Genomic DNA, 12,857 nt, shown 5'->3' on the forward strand with positions numbered 1-12,857 from the left:
AAGGCAACAAAGTGTAATAGTGTATTTTATAATGATGAACAGTGATATATGTTATAATGACATATACAGTGATGTATAATATATATTCTAGTTATGTGTTCATCCTAAAATGACAAAGTATATAGTGATCATGTTCCTAACTAGGTTGAAATTTCTAGAAGGGCAAGAACCGTGTTCTACTTCTTGGCCATATTCCACTTTAGTATAGAGAAGTCCCATCCTCCCTAAAAAAGGCTGGAAGACAGCACCCATTTGTAGAAACAGACCCATGGATAGCAAAGGCAAGAGAAGGTGAGGGATGAGGGTATGCACAAAATAAATCGAATACAGAGTCATTTCCTTAAAACAAGGGGATAGGAGTTTGAGAAGAGCATAATTCTAAATAAACCTCTGAAGGAAGTGAGCCTGGGAGAGCAGCGGGCATGAATAAGTGGATCACCTTGTACTCATGGCAGAGGGCCCAGATGAAGTTAGACAGAGTGAATTGGAAATGGGCTACATTCACATGTCCCTCAGCATTTGGTGGCCAAAGAGCAATATGGATGCAGAAAAGACATGAGAAGATGTGAATCAGAAAGAAAGAGTAAGAAGAGAGATTAAAAGTGGCAGGAGAAGAAGAAGGATATTTGTGAAGAGGGAGAAGTGAGTCAGAGAAAAAGGTTCTTCAGAGGGGATGTGAGTCAGCGAGGAAGATTACATAATCAACTTGGCAGAATGTCTGTGAAGTGAGGACAGCAGTGAGGACGTCAATTCTGGACGTAGACAGGAGAGAGATCCAGGGAAGCCATGAGGGGCCTAACAATTGGGGTGAGGTAAGAGTGACACAGTGTGGGTGGGGGTGAGGGGTGTTCTGGGGTGGGGGGAATCAGGCACAGTTTCTGTGAGGACACAGGGAGGATGGTGGCCTAACAGGCAAGACAGTTGTGCTTGGAAAGGGATCACACTTAGCATCTTTACAGTTGAATGGCGTCCTACACCAGGAAGAGACTGGGGAGGTCTGGTTCAGTATTCTCATCTGGCATTGCAAGCCTCTCTGCTCTCCCTCTACTCCAGCCAAGCCAAACTGCTTTACATCCTCCACACCTGGCTGTTTTTTTTTTCTCATTCACACCTGCATTTCACAGTCTGGAATGTTCTTCTATACGCTCTTTGTTATTTGCCTAACTCCTATTCAAATTCCATGTCTCTGCTCAAAAAACATTTATTGAAAGCATCCCCTCCTTGGGAAGGATTACATGTTCCCAAACATTTGTCTGTTTCTTAACTTATATGTTTCTTAACTTGCTTCTTGACTGTTGCTTTCTAGATTGGAAATTCTTTTTTATTTTTTTAATATATTTTTTACTTATTTTTAAATATTTATTTGTTTGTTTATTTATTTATTTAGTGAGGCTGTGTGAGCAAGTGGGTGGGGAGGGGCAGAGGGAGAGGGAAGTAGAGAGAATCTTAAGCCCGGAGCCTGAGGTAGGGCTGGGTCTCACAACCCTGAGACCATGACCTGAGGTGAAACCAAGAGTTGCATGCTTAACCGACTGAGCCACCCAGGCACCCCCTGAAAATTCTGTTTGGTTCCATCTTTGATTACTGTACTGGTCACAGAGTGGCTGACTGGGAAATATCTCTTGAGGGAAGGAAGGAAGGAGAGGGTAGAAAGGAAAGAAAATAGGTAAATTTTTAAAGTTTCACCCCCATTTGTTGACAGAGCCTGCCATGCGTTTTCTGAAACTAAGTACAGTCCGGCTTGATTTAGGTGTGACTTGAGCACTCACATACAGATTTGGGTGATTGGGTTTTTCCCTAGTAGTTTAACCATTGCTAAGTGGCATTAAGTACACACACGTTGTTTTGCAGTCATGCATCCTCACCACCACCCGTCTCCAGAACTTTTTCATCATCTCAAACAGAAACTCTGTACCTATTAAACAATGATTCCTCACTCCCCGCTCCCTCCAGCCTCTAGCATCCACCATGCTACTTTCTGACTCTGTGAAATTTGATTACTCAAGGTACCTCATAAGTGGAACCATACAATATGTGTCCTTTTGAGTCTGGCTTATTCATTAGGTAGAATGTGTTCAAAGTCCATGTTGTAGCATATATCAGAATCTTACCCCTTTCTCAAGGTGCATAGTAGTCCATTGTATGTATATATCACATCTTGTTTTTCCATTCATTAATCGATGGATATGCAGGGGGGCTGTTTTGACAGGAGACCAGTATTTTAAGTCCTAGATACAAAATCTGTCATGTAATCTAGTGCCTGGGGCTGGTCAGTGGCACCAAGGCTGGTAGATTCAAGCAGCAAAGAAAGAGTAGATTGAGGAATCATCCATGTGCATGGCAAAGTCAACAAAAATGTCCAAGCAGATGGAGACTAGACGGGAGGGAGAGGAAATGCTTCCAGTGGGCCATGGCAGCCCTGAGGTGAAGAGGGTGATGAAGATGCATGCCATGAATTTCACATGGTAGTAAATCTTGAGAAGTAGTTGGAGAGAGATTCATTTTTCTCCTTCCCTTGTTATCAAAATGGCAGAGGGGAATGAATGAGAAGGGGCAGAACAAAATGAGACATCTGCTAGGAGAAGGAGGGGAGAGCTGGATGAAGATGAAGGGATGTTTGGCTCCATAGGGCACTGGGGAGCCAGTGAAGTCTCAATTCAAAGCTGTTCTACAATTTTCATGTAGGAAGAGCCCTCAGCGCTATGAGATCAATGACTATCTGTTCTATAGTTCATTACAGTCCAAAGAAAGAGATTCCACAGCTACTGTGAGACACCACATGGGTATGTTCAAAACTTTCTTTTCTTCTGCTAGACTAGTTCAGGCCCTTTTCTTCTCCTTGACTTTTCAGTAGTTGGAAGATAATTATTCATACTCATTCCATCAAAATCCCTTACATGCCTGAGTTCTTTCTCGGTTAAAGATTGGAACTGGATTAAGCTCTTTTCCCTTAATGACTTCTCAGTTACAGTTTTCCTAAGCCTTTAATGCCCTTTGAATTGTCTGCCCTAGGTTCTTTCGGGTTAAAGAATAGTCAGATTTTGCTGCATCCTGTTTGAAGCTAGCGTTCTCCTTAATGATCCGGGAACTCCATTTTCATCATGCCATTGTCCAGTGTGGCGCTGGCCTTGCCGCAGAGAGAAAGAGTGCCATTATTTTTCTGCAAGCAGCTTGATGAGAGGGGCTCATTAGGGGCCCTGCCCGTCAAGCTCAACCTCTCAGCCTAGACAGAGCCAGTCACTGTCCAAGAGACTGCTGGTCCTGAGATTGTGTTATCTTCTTTTTGGAGGTGTTATTTTTTTTTCTTTCTACTTCAGAAGTCCCACTCGTTGGCCCATTTCAAGTTGCCTCTGATCTTTAACTGCTGCTCCTCGGCCCCTTGAATCCGTCCTTGGGGAGGCTTTCATTGGTCACTTTGCAGAGTCCCCCCAGGCCAAGAAAGCCTCCCTCACTTTGTTCCTACTTAACCCTTGCCCTTCGTGGTGGTGAGGGGCCATCTCCGGCTGCCTCCCTTGTAGTCTGTTATTATTTGCAGGTGATTAGCAGGTGGCTTCTAAGCAAAAAGGAACATTGCCCCAGGCTCCGCTCTCCCATAGGCTCTTGCCATTTTGCTACAAAAGAGAAAAATCGGGCCTTTGAACAGTGTATATATACTATTCATGTCCTTAGAAAGAGAGAAATGTCTATAAAATTTCAGGAACAGTATTAGATTTTATTCCGTTATCAGAGGGCAGAACTATGGGGTTATGGCGCGGATTGCTTTTGGAATTAAAAAGAAGCAGTTGCCATAGCTAGGCATCTGGTCTTTTAGTAAAAGCTTATTTGAAAATTTCTCTCTAGACACTAATCCCCCAACAAGTTGTATTCCAGTGAGACAGAGTGTCCATGAGATAGTGTAATGGGGGCAGCCATTCTTCTTGCAGGGGGAGCGGCTTGGTGACAGCGGCAGCATTCAGCATTCTGCCTGCTCTCTGCTACTCATTGGACCAGATGGAAGCTCCCTTCTCTACCTCCGTCCTCCAGCCTTTTTTGTCACCTACCCTGCTACCTTCAGATCCCCAAGGGAAATATTATATGCTTCTTTCAACGTCTTGAGCTACTGTCCCCGGCATTAAGTGAAACATTATACTTTTTTTTTGGATCTCTGAACTATTGCCTTGAGCATCGTGTCCGGCTCAGCTCCTCTGCAAACCCCCACCCCCACCCAGGAGCCAGTTCATTCACCTGAGTGTTAAATTGCTAGTTTCTCTCCTCTTACTTTTAGTTGGAAAATAAAATTAAAAGCCCATCAGAACTTCCTCTCCTCCCCATCCCGTGCCCATAAGCATTACCAAACCGGATTCGAGGGGGTGCAGAAACCACGTGAACGGATGTGGAATAATTCTTTTCCATGGGTGTTCTCAGTTTGCCTGGGTGGGAAGCTGGTTGTGTCCAAGTAGCTGGGTGTGTAGCACAACAGGGCAGGAAACAGTTGCTTAGGTCCTTTCACTCTGGATTTAATTCTTGACTCCTTGATGAAGGGGCAGTGTGTCCCTCGGAGCACCTGGCCAGTGTCATCGGTTTCCGTGTTTCCCAGAGGCGCCCAGAGCTGTGGAAGCAGAGTCCCCAGGCCAGGAGGCTGGCACTCTGTATTTTAACAAGTGCCCGAGGTGCCCTTCCGGGTCTGACGATGCTGGGAAACACTGTTCCATTCATTCCTGGCTTTTGCTCGCAGAGGTGTACCGGACCCCGGGGTTGCCTGAGAGGGTGTGGAGTTGTTTGTGTGGCCTTGTTTTCTTGCTTGGCTCGGAATCTCTTGTCCCAAGGAGATCATGAACATTGAACAGCAGGCCCATTTTAAACACACCCGGAAAAGAGGAGGCCTGCTTAAAACAAAAGAAAACAAAACAAAACAAAAAACAATTGAAACAGAAAACCGAAAACAAAAACTGAGGGGTGTGTTCTCTTTTATTGGAGAATAACCTCAGGAGGTACACCGTTGAAATAGTCCTCAGGGCTACTGCTGCTGTCTTGCTGGTCTCAACATGTTTTATATGACAACAGTAATAAAGGCTGTTTCGCCTTCCTGTTTAAATCACAAAACCAAGTGGATTCTTTGTTTCCCTGCATGAGAACTGCATGTGGTTCCTATTCCCTGATGAGGTGGCTCAGAAAAGTGACCTGTTGCGATGACCTGGAAATCTTCTCGAGTATAATCCTCTAGATAGCGGTAGATGATAGAGAAGAAAATCAGGAAGCTTTGACATGTGCTGGGGAGAGCTGCTGGATGTAAATATACATAAGGAAGAGAGTGCACTTTTATTATCTATTGAATAAGGCAGGCCGGGGACCGAGGGACGACTGAAAACAGTATCTTGGGTACATAATTGAGTTTCAGATTTTCTCACCTTACCCCATGTCGCTCTGCTGTTTGCCCAAGTCACATCTCTGCCCTGCCATCAGTAAACCCAGGCTGGGGCTACAAACTGTATCAACAACAAAAAAACCATGACATGAGCCTTCCGTGTATCTGCCGCCCTCTTTGGATTGCCATAGCAACAATAGTTTTAATTATGGAGAGCCAAAATGATAACTTGTATATCAGATGTGGCTCACTTTTCCCTGTGGACAAAACTCTGAGTTGAGAGTAGCTTTGCATGTGGATTTTCCTTCTAGGCTGGATTTTATTATCTGCTCTAACAGACGGCTCTTCTGCTCATGGAATGAACCAGAGGAAGCCGAAGTCCTGGCTGAAGGGGCTGCTGGACAGAGGCCCTGGTGGAGACGAGCTGGGACCTTTATGTCTCAGAGGCAGCCTGATGCCCTCATCCCTTGTGAATTTCGGAACCAAGCAAGCTGTGGCTCTCAAGGGCTGCTTTTGGCTTCCCCTGTTGACCAGTGGAAAACCACGCATTAGGACAGAGACTTGAATGAAGTACCATCTGGTAATCATCCTTGACAACATTCAGGATTGTGCTGGGGGTGCTGACAAATAATTCCATTGCAGTAACAGTCATGAGAATACAGCAATCACGGCAGCTCTCCAATCAGAGCTGTGGAGGGAAAAGTCAGGAGAGAGCACATCTTCCTATGCACGGACCCCGCCCCCCCCCACCTTTGTTTCTGGATCTGCTTGCCTCTTCTTTGAAATTCTCCTCCGGCTTGGAGAGGTACCACACCGTATCTAAATATTTCTGGGCTTCCTCATTCTGAAAGCTCTTGCAAAGCTAAGTAATCTTCCCCTTAGGTAAACATAAATCATTGTCTACCTTCTTTGCTCCTTGAGTAGACCTTTTGATACATTCATTAATTATGGCCGCTGCCTGGTGGCACAGTGATGGCTGAGTCACCGCTGTGAGCCTCTTTCCTGGAACGCCCCCATTTCTGACACTGAGCCCTAAAATCCCATTCCGTGTTTAAGAGGCCATTCTTTGAGATGGATAGCTGGATGGTAGCGAGGAAAAGACATGCCTGCAAAAGGCAACGGTGTGGTCTCAGGAGTGAGGGTAGGAGAGGGAGGACACAGAGGACGTTGATGGAATGATGTTGTCCTTAAACATGCAGCAGCTGTTTCTAATCTCTGGCAACCCCGGAATAAGACCTTGATCCTCTGCTCAGTACATTTGCAACCTCCATCAATAGGCCGGTTCGTCACAATCCCAGCTTTGGAAGGCCAGAATGCCCATGCAGAACTGTTTAGAAATAGGCACCATGGTTCTGCTTCCTAATACTTTACCACATTATTAAAAAAAAAAAAAAAAAAAAGGTCCCGATTTTTGGTAAATCTTGCTTAACTAATGACACAGTCTCTGTTTTGCTTCCACATTCAGGAAGCTTTGCGGCTATGATTTTCATTTTGGAGTTTAGGCATGTTAATTAAGCCTTTGTTTGAAAGCAGAGGGGTTCTGTTTCTTGTTTGTTAGTTTAATAAGATTTTGTGTTAAGAATGGCACTGAGAATCTGTCAGCATTAGCTTGGCTGCATATGTGTAGCTCAGTGCTTTGAGACTCTTGAAATGTCTGTTTTTAGGACATCAGCAGGGGGCTAATGAAAAGGCTTTGTTGATTTTAACGAATTGCAAGCCACTGTAGCCAAAATAAATATAATCTGCTTTTTGGATTAGTTGTCACAGATGATTTTACCTACTAACAGTGATTAAGGAACCCGAGTGGACCAGAAACATAGCAGCTCTCCAGTGACTCCTGCTAAAATAGCAATAAACAGAAGTAAATAAAGACTTAGGGCATTAGTTATCTTTAATAAACAGTGACATCAAATATACTGCGAGCAGGCGTGAAGAGGTGGGAGTGGGGGTTTAGGGAAGATCGGGGTGTCAAATACCTGCAAGGCACCCCATTGTTTAAAAAAAGCAACAAAACAACTAGCATGCTCGCTGGTAATGTTCATCTGTTGTACTTGTACCTCATTAGGAAGCGGTTAGAAACCCAGAGCCATCTCCTGGTTGCCCAGTGCTCTCTCCAACACCAATCCCAGTCATTGTCATTCTGCTCTCTTCTTCCCACGGACTCAAGTTGAAATCCTGCAGCTATAGGATTAGAGTATGAAAATCAAGGACATGTTAATTACTTGTGTAATTATTCACCTTCTTGCTGCAGGAGTGCTGCCCAGTTAGTGAACAGGAGACTAGCACTGTATCCATCCCTGTATTTTTCTACCCTGATGAAAACAACGACTTACTCCACTGGGCCAATGTGATTCTCAGATTTTCCCCGGAAAGTCAGACTGTGTTTTCCCTCATTGCTGCTTGACCCAAAGAAGAGGTTGTGGCCGAAACCCTCTCAGGTGGAGTGTGTGAGTGCCAGCCGAAAGAGGCTTTTGGTAGGCAGAAACATCATAGTCCTTTCTTCTGATTTTTAATCCTTTTCTAAAAATGTTTTTCTTTAAATTCAATTAGCCAACATATAGTACATCTTTAGTTTCAGATGTAGTATTCAGTAGTTCATCAGTTTCGTATAACACCCAGTGCTCATCACATCATGTGCCCTCCCTAATGCCCATCACCCTGTTACCCCGTCCCCCTACCCGCCTCCCCTCCAGCAACCCTGTTTGTTTCCTAGAGTTAGGAGTCTCTCATGGTTTTTCTCCCTCTCTGATGACTTCCCTTTCAGTTTTCCCTCCCTTCCCCTATGATTCTCTGTGCTCTTTCTTAAATTCCACATATGAGTGAAACTATATGATAATTATCTTTCTCTGGTGGACTTATTTCATTCAGCAAAATACCTTCCAGTTCCATCCACGTCGATGTAATGGTAAATATTCATCCGTTCTGATGGCTGAGTGATATTCCATTGTTTCTATATACCACATCTTTATCCATTCATCTGTGGATGGACATCTCAGCTCTTTCCACAGTTTGGCTATTGTGGACATTGCTGCCATGAACATTGGGGTCAGTTGCCCCTTCGGATCACATTTTCTGATTTTTAATCTTATGGAATGTTTTAAATCATGCCGTGGATACTTTCACGTCAGATGGCAGAGCAGGTGACAAACAGAACTTTCCCTAGCTTCTTTTTCCCCCGGAGGGTAGATATTGTTGTATTTGTTTACAGATGCAGAAACTGGTGTGCCCAAGGCCTGCAAGTGAGTCATGGCGAGGCCCAACAATAGAACAGTACCTTCTAGTACCCTGGGGAAACCCAGGTGTTAGTTGCATCACTCACTGGCCAAAAGCAGTGCATATGCCCACTCAGGGTTCCAAAGATTATAATCTTACCCTTGGTTACCACCCTCCAGAACGAATAGCTATCATTTATTAAGTTCCTACCGTGTGCCAGGCACTGTGCTTTGCAGATAACATTCTATCTGATACCTTGCAACAAATCTGTTCATTCCGTAAATATTTACTGAGCCGTCGCTAGTACCTGGCTGTGCCGCAGAGATACAAATTCCTGCCCTCTTGAAGGCTTTGTTCCAGGGTAAGGAGTTAAGACAACAGGGTACATTTAAAAATAGTTATTCTATTAGAAGGTGGTAAGTGCTGTGGAGGGGACACAGGGGTAGGGAGGTGCTGCAGTTCTAGATAAGCTGAGTAGAAAAGGCAAGCAGGTGGCATTTGAGCAAAGACTTGATGGAGGTGACGTGGCAGCCGTGTGGGTCCCTGAGGGGTGGGTGCGAGGGGAAGGAGTGTCCCAACCCTGAGAAAGGAGACAGCCTGGAGTGTTCTAGGGAAGGAAGGGAGGAATGGGGGGGGTCCGAGTGCATAAGAGGTCAGATTTGTAGGACTTTGTAGCCCCTTGTAAGGACTCAGCCTTTTTCCCCAAGGAAGATGGGAAGCCCCTGGGAGTTTTCGGCAGAGGAGTGACATGCTCTGTCTGACATCTTCAGACCCTGAGAGACCTTGCGGTTCCTTATTTCACCGATGGAATGCAGGGTGCAAAGTAAATTCAGTGAAGTACTTGTGAGAAGTCACCGAGTGACGAAGACGCGGAGAGCCGGCCGTCTGGCCAGGGCTACAGCCGCACTCCGCCTCCCGCTCAAGGCTGGCCTGGTGTCTACGTGATGATTTTGTCTCCATCAAATGGGAAAGATCTTGTAAATGTAATTTTTTTAATGATCTCTTTTGACTATCTGGAGTCAGAGGCTTGTGGAACCACTTAGGATAACATTAGCCACATTACATTCATTTTCTAAATAAGAGAGCAGAATAGAGTCAAATCTGTAAATTGGGTAAAACTGCTGTAGGTCACATAAGCAGGAAGTGTCAGATTTGGGATTTGAATCTGGTTCTGCTGCCTGATTCTGACTCTCATGCCCTGCTTAGGCCATCATGCTGCCCCTACTGCAGGTGTCCACATTAGATGTTAAGATGCATTCAACATATAGAGGAAATGAGGTGTTCTCTGCTTGCGTGGAGCGGATGCCTGTAATAGTGACCTTTCTATGTGGTTCCTTCTTTTCCCCACTTCTTCCACACTCCAGGACAGATCTTAGGGTAGATGTCCAATTACCAGATGAGCAGGGATTGAAATCCGGTGTCAGGGGAAGGCAGCAGTGTTACAAGTGCCATCGTGTTGCATAAAGTGGTCCATTGAGGACTGTCCCTAGATTTCCTTTGTCATAACTCAGAAATTTCTTTTCCAAATCCTATAAACCACCACTAAGTGATAATAGATCTTATTGGATATTAGTAAAGGTCCAGTCTTTCATGGCGAATTTGAAAAGTAAATAGGCATCATTAAACATTCTGAACTGATCCTTAGGTGAAAAGCTGTGACTCGTCAGATGAATTCAGGCATGCCGCTGTGCACAGTGACTAACGTACACACACACACACACACATACACAGCCAGGCTTTGCTGTTTTCTAGGTCTTCTGTGCAACTTTGATGGGTGTTCATTATTTTGATCAAATCTTTTGTAAGATTTAAATAACCTCTCACTCTTCTGCGAGGAGCCATGCCTTGCCATGTCAAGGCCAAGTTCTGGGTATGACTTTTAAAGGAGACCTTATTACATCTAAAATCTTTAGCATTTTGAGGGACTGAACAACAGTTTCGTCGCAGGAGCACAGCATTGCTGGTTTCCTTCTCTAAATAACCCCAGGGGCGCCTGGGTGGCACAGTGGTTAAGCGTCTGCCTTCGGCTCAGGGCATGATCCCGGCGTTATGGGATTGAGCCCCATATCAGGCTCCTCCGCTGTGAGCCTGCTTCTTCCTCTCCCACTCCCCCTGCTTGTGTTCCCTCTCTCGCTGTCTGTCTCTATCTCTGTCGAATAAATAAATAAAAAAAAAACTTAAATTAAAAATAAATAAATAAATAAATAACCTTGAATTTTGACCTTGTCTGTTTTACCAAGGAAGCCCTGCTACATGAATGAATGATATACAATTTCCTCTTGCTTCTTGCGGAAGTTTTCCCTGAGTATATTTCTGGAGTCATCACACACTATCGTTCTACTTTTTTGTAGGGTTTACGTGTCCTCTGCCACCATTTCCCTGAATAACAGAAGAGGGTGTCCATGATACTCAGCCCTAGACTTATTAGAATAAAATGTAATACAGGTGCTCTGTTCATTTTCCATGGAAGTCTTGGGTGTCTGGCATTTTGAAATAAGAGGAAGTAATTATCTTGTTATACTACTCTCCACTGACAGGTGGGATGGACCTGAGCAAAAGCTTGATTCTGCTTAAAATTCAAATTAACACCCGGTCAGCTCTGCGGTAGTGTAGAAACGTGATAGTCCTCTTACGTGCAGGACTAATTTGGGTGAGCAGTAGGACTTGCTTTTGTCTGATTTCCAGAGAAGGGGCTTAGCTATGGTGATAGCCTGTTTGTTTTTTCCTTACATTCTTCAAGACAAGAATGAAAAGAGTGTATTCTGTTCTAGCAAGTTATTAAGAAAGCAAACTTTGTTTACTAGAAAATATGGTTCACCTAGCACTGGATTGATCCTGGTTGGTGTTCCCATTTCAGAGCTGGTTTTCTGTTTGAGCTAATGGCTCTAGCTGTGTGACTGGCCTCCTCACCAAAGCCTGGAGATAGGATGCGTCTCGGTTCAAACCCATAAATGCGGTTCCTGGAGTAATTACCATTTTGACAAATTGAACGTAGGAGTATTGGTGCCGAGTAGATGGCATTTTCCTTACAAAGGGACAGACAGCTATCCTTTGGTCAGCAGGTGACTTGGAATTAGCAAACTCTTGCCCCTGGGAGAGAGAGCATGAGCCTGAGCTAATCAGCCTGTAAGGCCTCACATTTGTGATCTTCAAAGTTACGGCAAGCTAATTGTCCACAGTTTCTTTAGTGGTTAGCTGTAAATAGTTTTGCTCTGAAAGGGATAATTAGGGAAGAAAGTGGATTTACATCAGTTTATATTTGAAACTGGGATAAAAATATGTAACAGTGTAATACCAGGTATTTAATTATTATCAGTAGTATTGCCTGTAGTTTATGAAATGTTATATTACTCACTTGATGTTCATAATAAGTCTGTGATGGGGGTAGTATAAGCTTCATTACCCTCGTGTTATAGATTAATAAAGTTCAGAGTTTGATTTGTCTAAGGTCATAGACCTTACCTGGTTTTCAGATTTTCTTTCTTCTCTTTTTCAGACTTTCTTATTGGAAACATAGGCGTTTTAAAATAAATCTATAGCACTGACTTTTACAGATTATTTTTCTTTTTACTTAATGCTCTGCCTTAGGGTATATATTTGTGCTATTTTAATTCAAATTGCAATTAGTTTATCACAGAAATTTGAGTTATGAAGAGGTCCCTTAGATTGTTAGCATTTTTGAAATCTCATAGTGGAAAGGTTAAAGAATGATAGAGACAGGAAAGACGGGAGAAGAGGGTTTGATGAAGTTTGACGTTGGGAGGAATGTGCGCATACAGTGTCCATGTGGGGAAGCATGCACAGTCTAGAACCAGGGAGAAGGAAGTCTGCACTTTATTTTCCCCTTACAAATAGGTAACAAATAGCAGTCTCTCTCTCCCTCTCTCTCTCTTTTTTATTTTCCTCATCAAGGTACAGAGTTGAGGTAGAATGAAATGATAGAAGTTTTCCTTCAGAGGGACAGTAGGTCACGTATTGGTTTTCTAAATTCTCCATGCACACCTAGGTGATTAAGAATTTTGAGTCTCCAAAGTAAATTTTTAAAGTCTGTATCTGAAAAATAGGAATTTTCCCAAGAGTAAACAAAACTAACTCTCCCAGAAGCTGATGTTTGGAACGAAATTACAAGTGCCTTTGTAAATTTTAAATTTGGCGAAACATGTTCTACCATCATTTAAAAATAACAGCTTTAAAGGGCTCATAAATAAAGACATAAAAGGCATTTTGACATTTAATACAAAAACAGCATTTTGATGAACTGGGTAAAAATGAATCATAGACATATGGATTACATATTACT

Source organism: Ursus maritimus, unplaced genomic scaffold, assembly GCF_017311325.1.
Source record: "Ursus maritimus isolate PB19 unplaced genomic scaffold, ASM1731132v1 scaffold_2, whole genome shotgun sequence".
Taxonomy (NCBI): domain Eukaryota; kingdom Metazoa; phylum Chordata; class Mammalia; order Carnivora; family Ursidae; genus Ursus; species Ursus maritimus.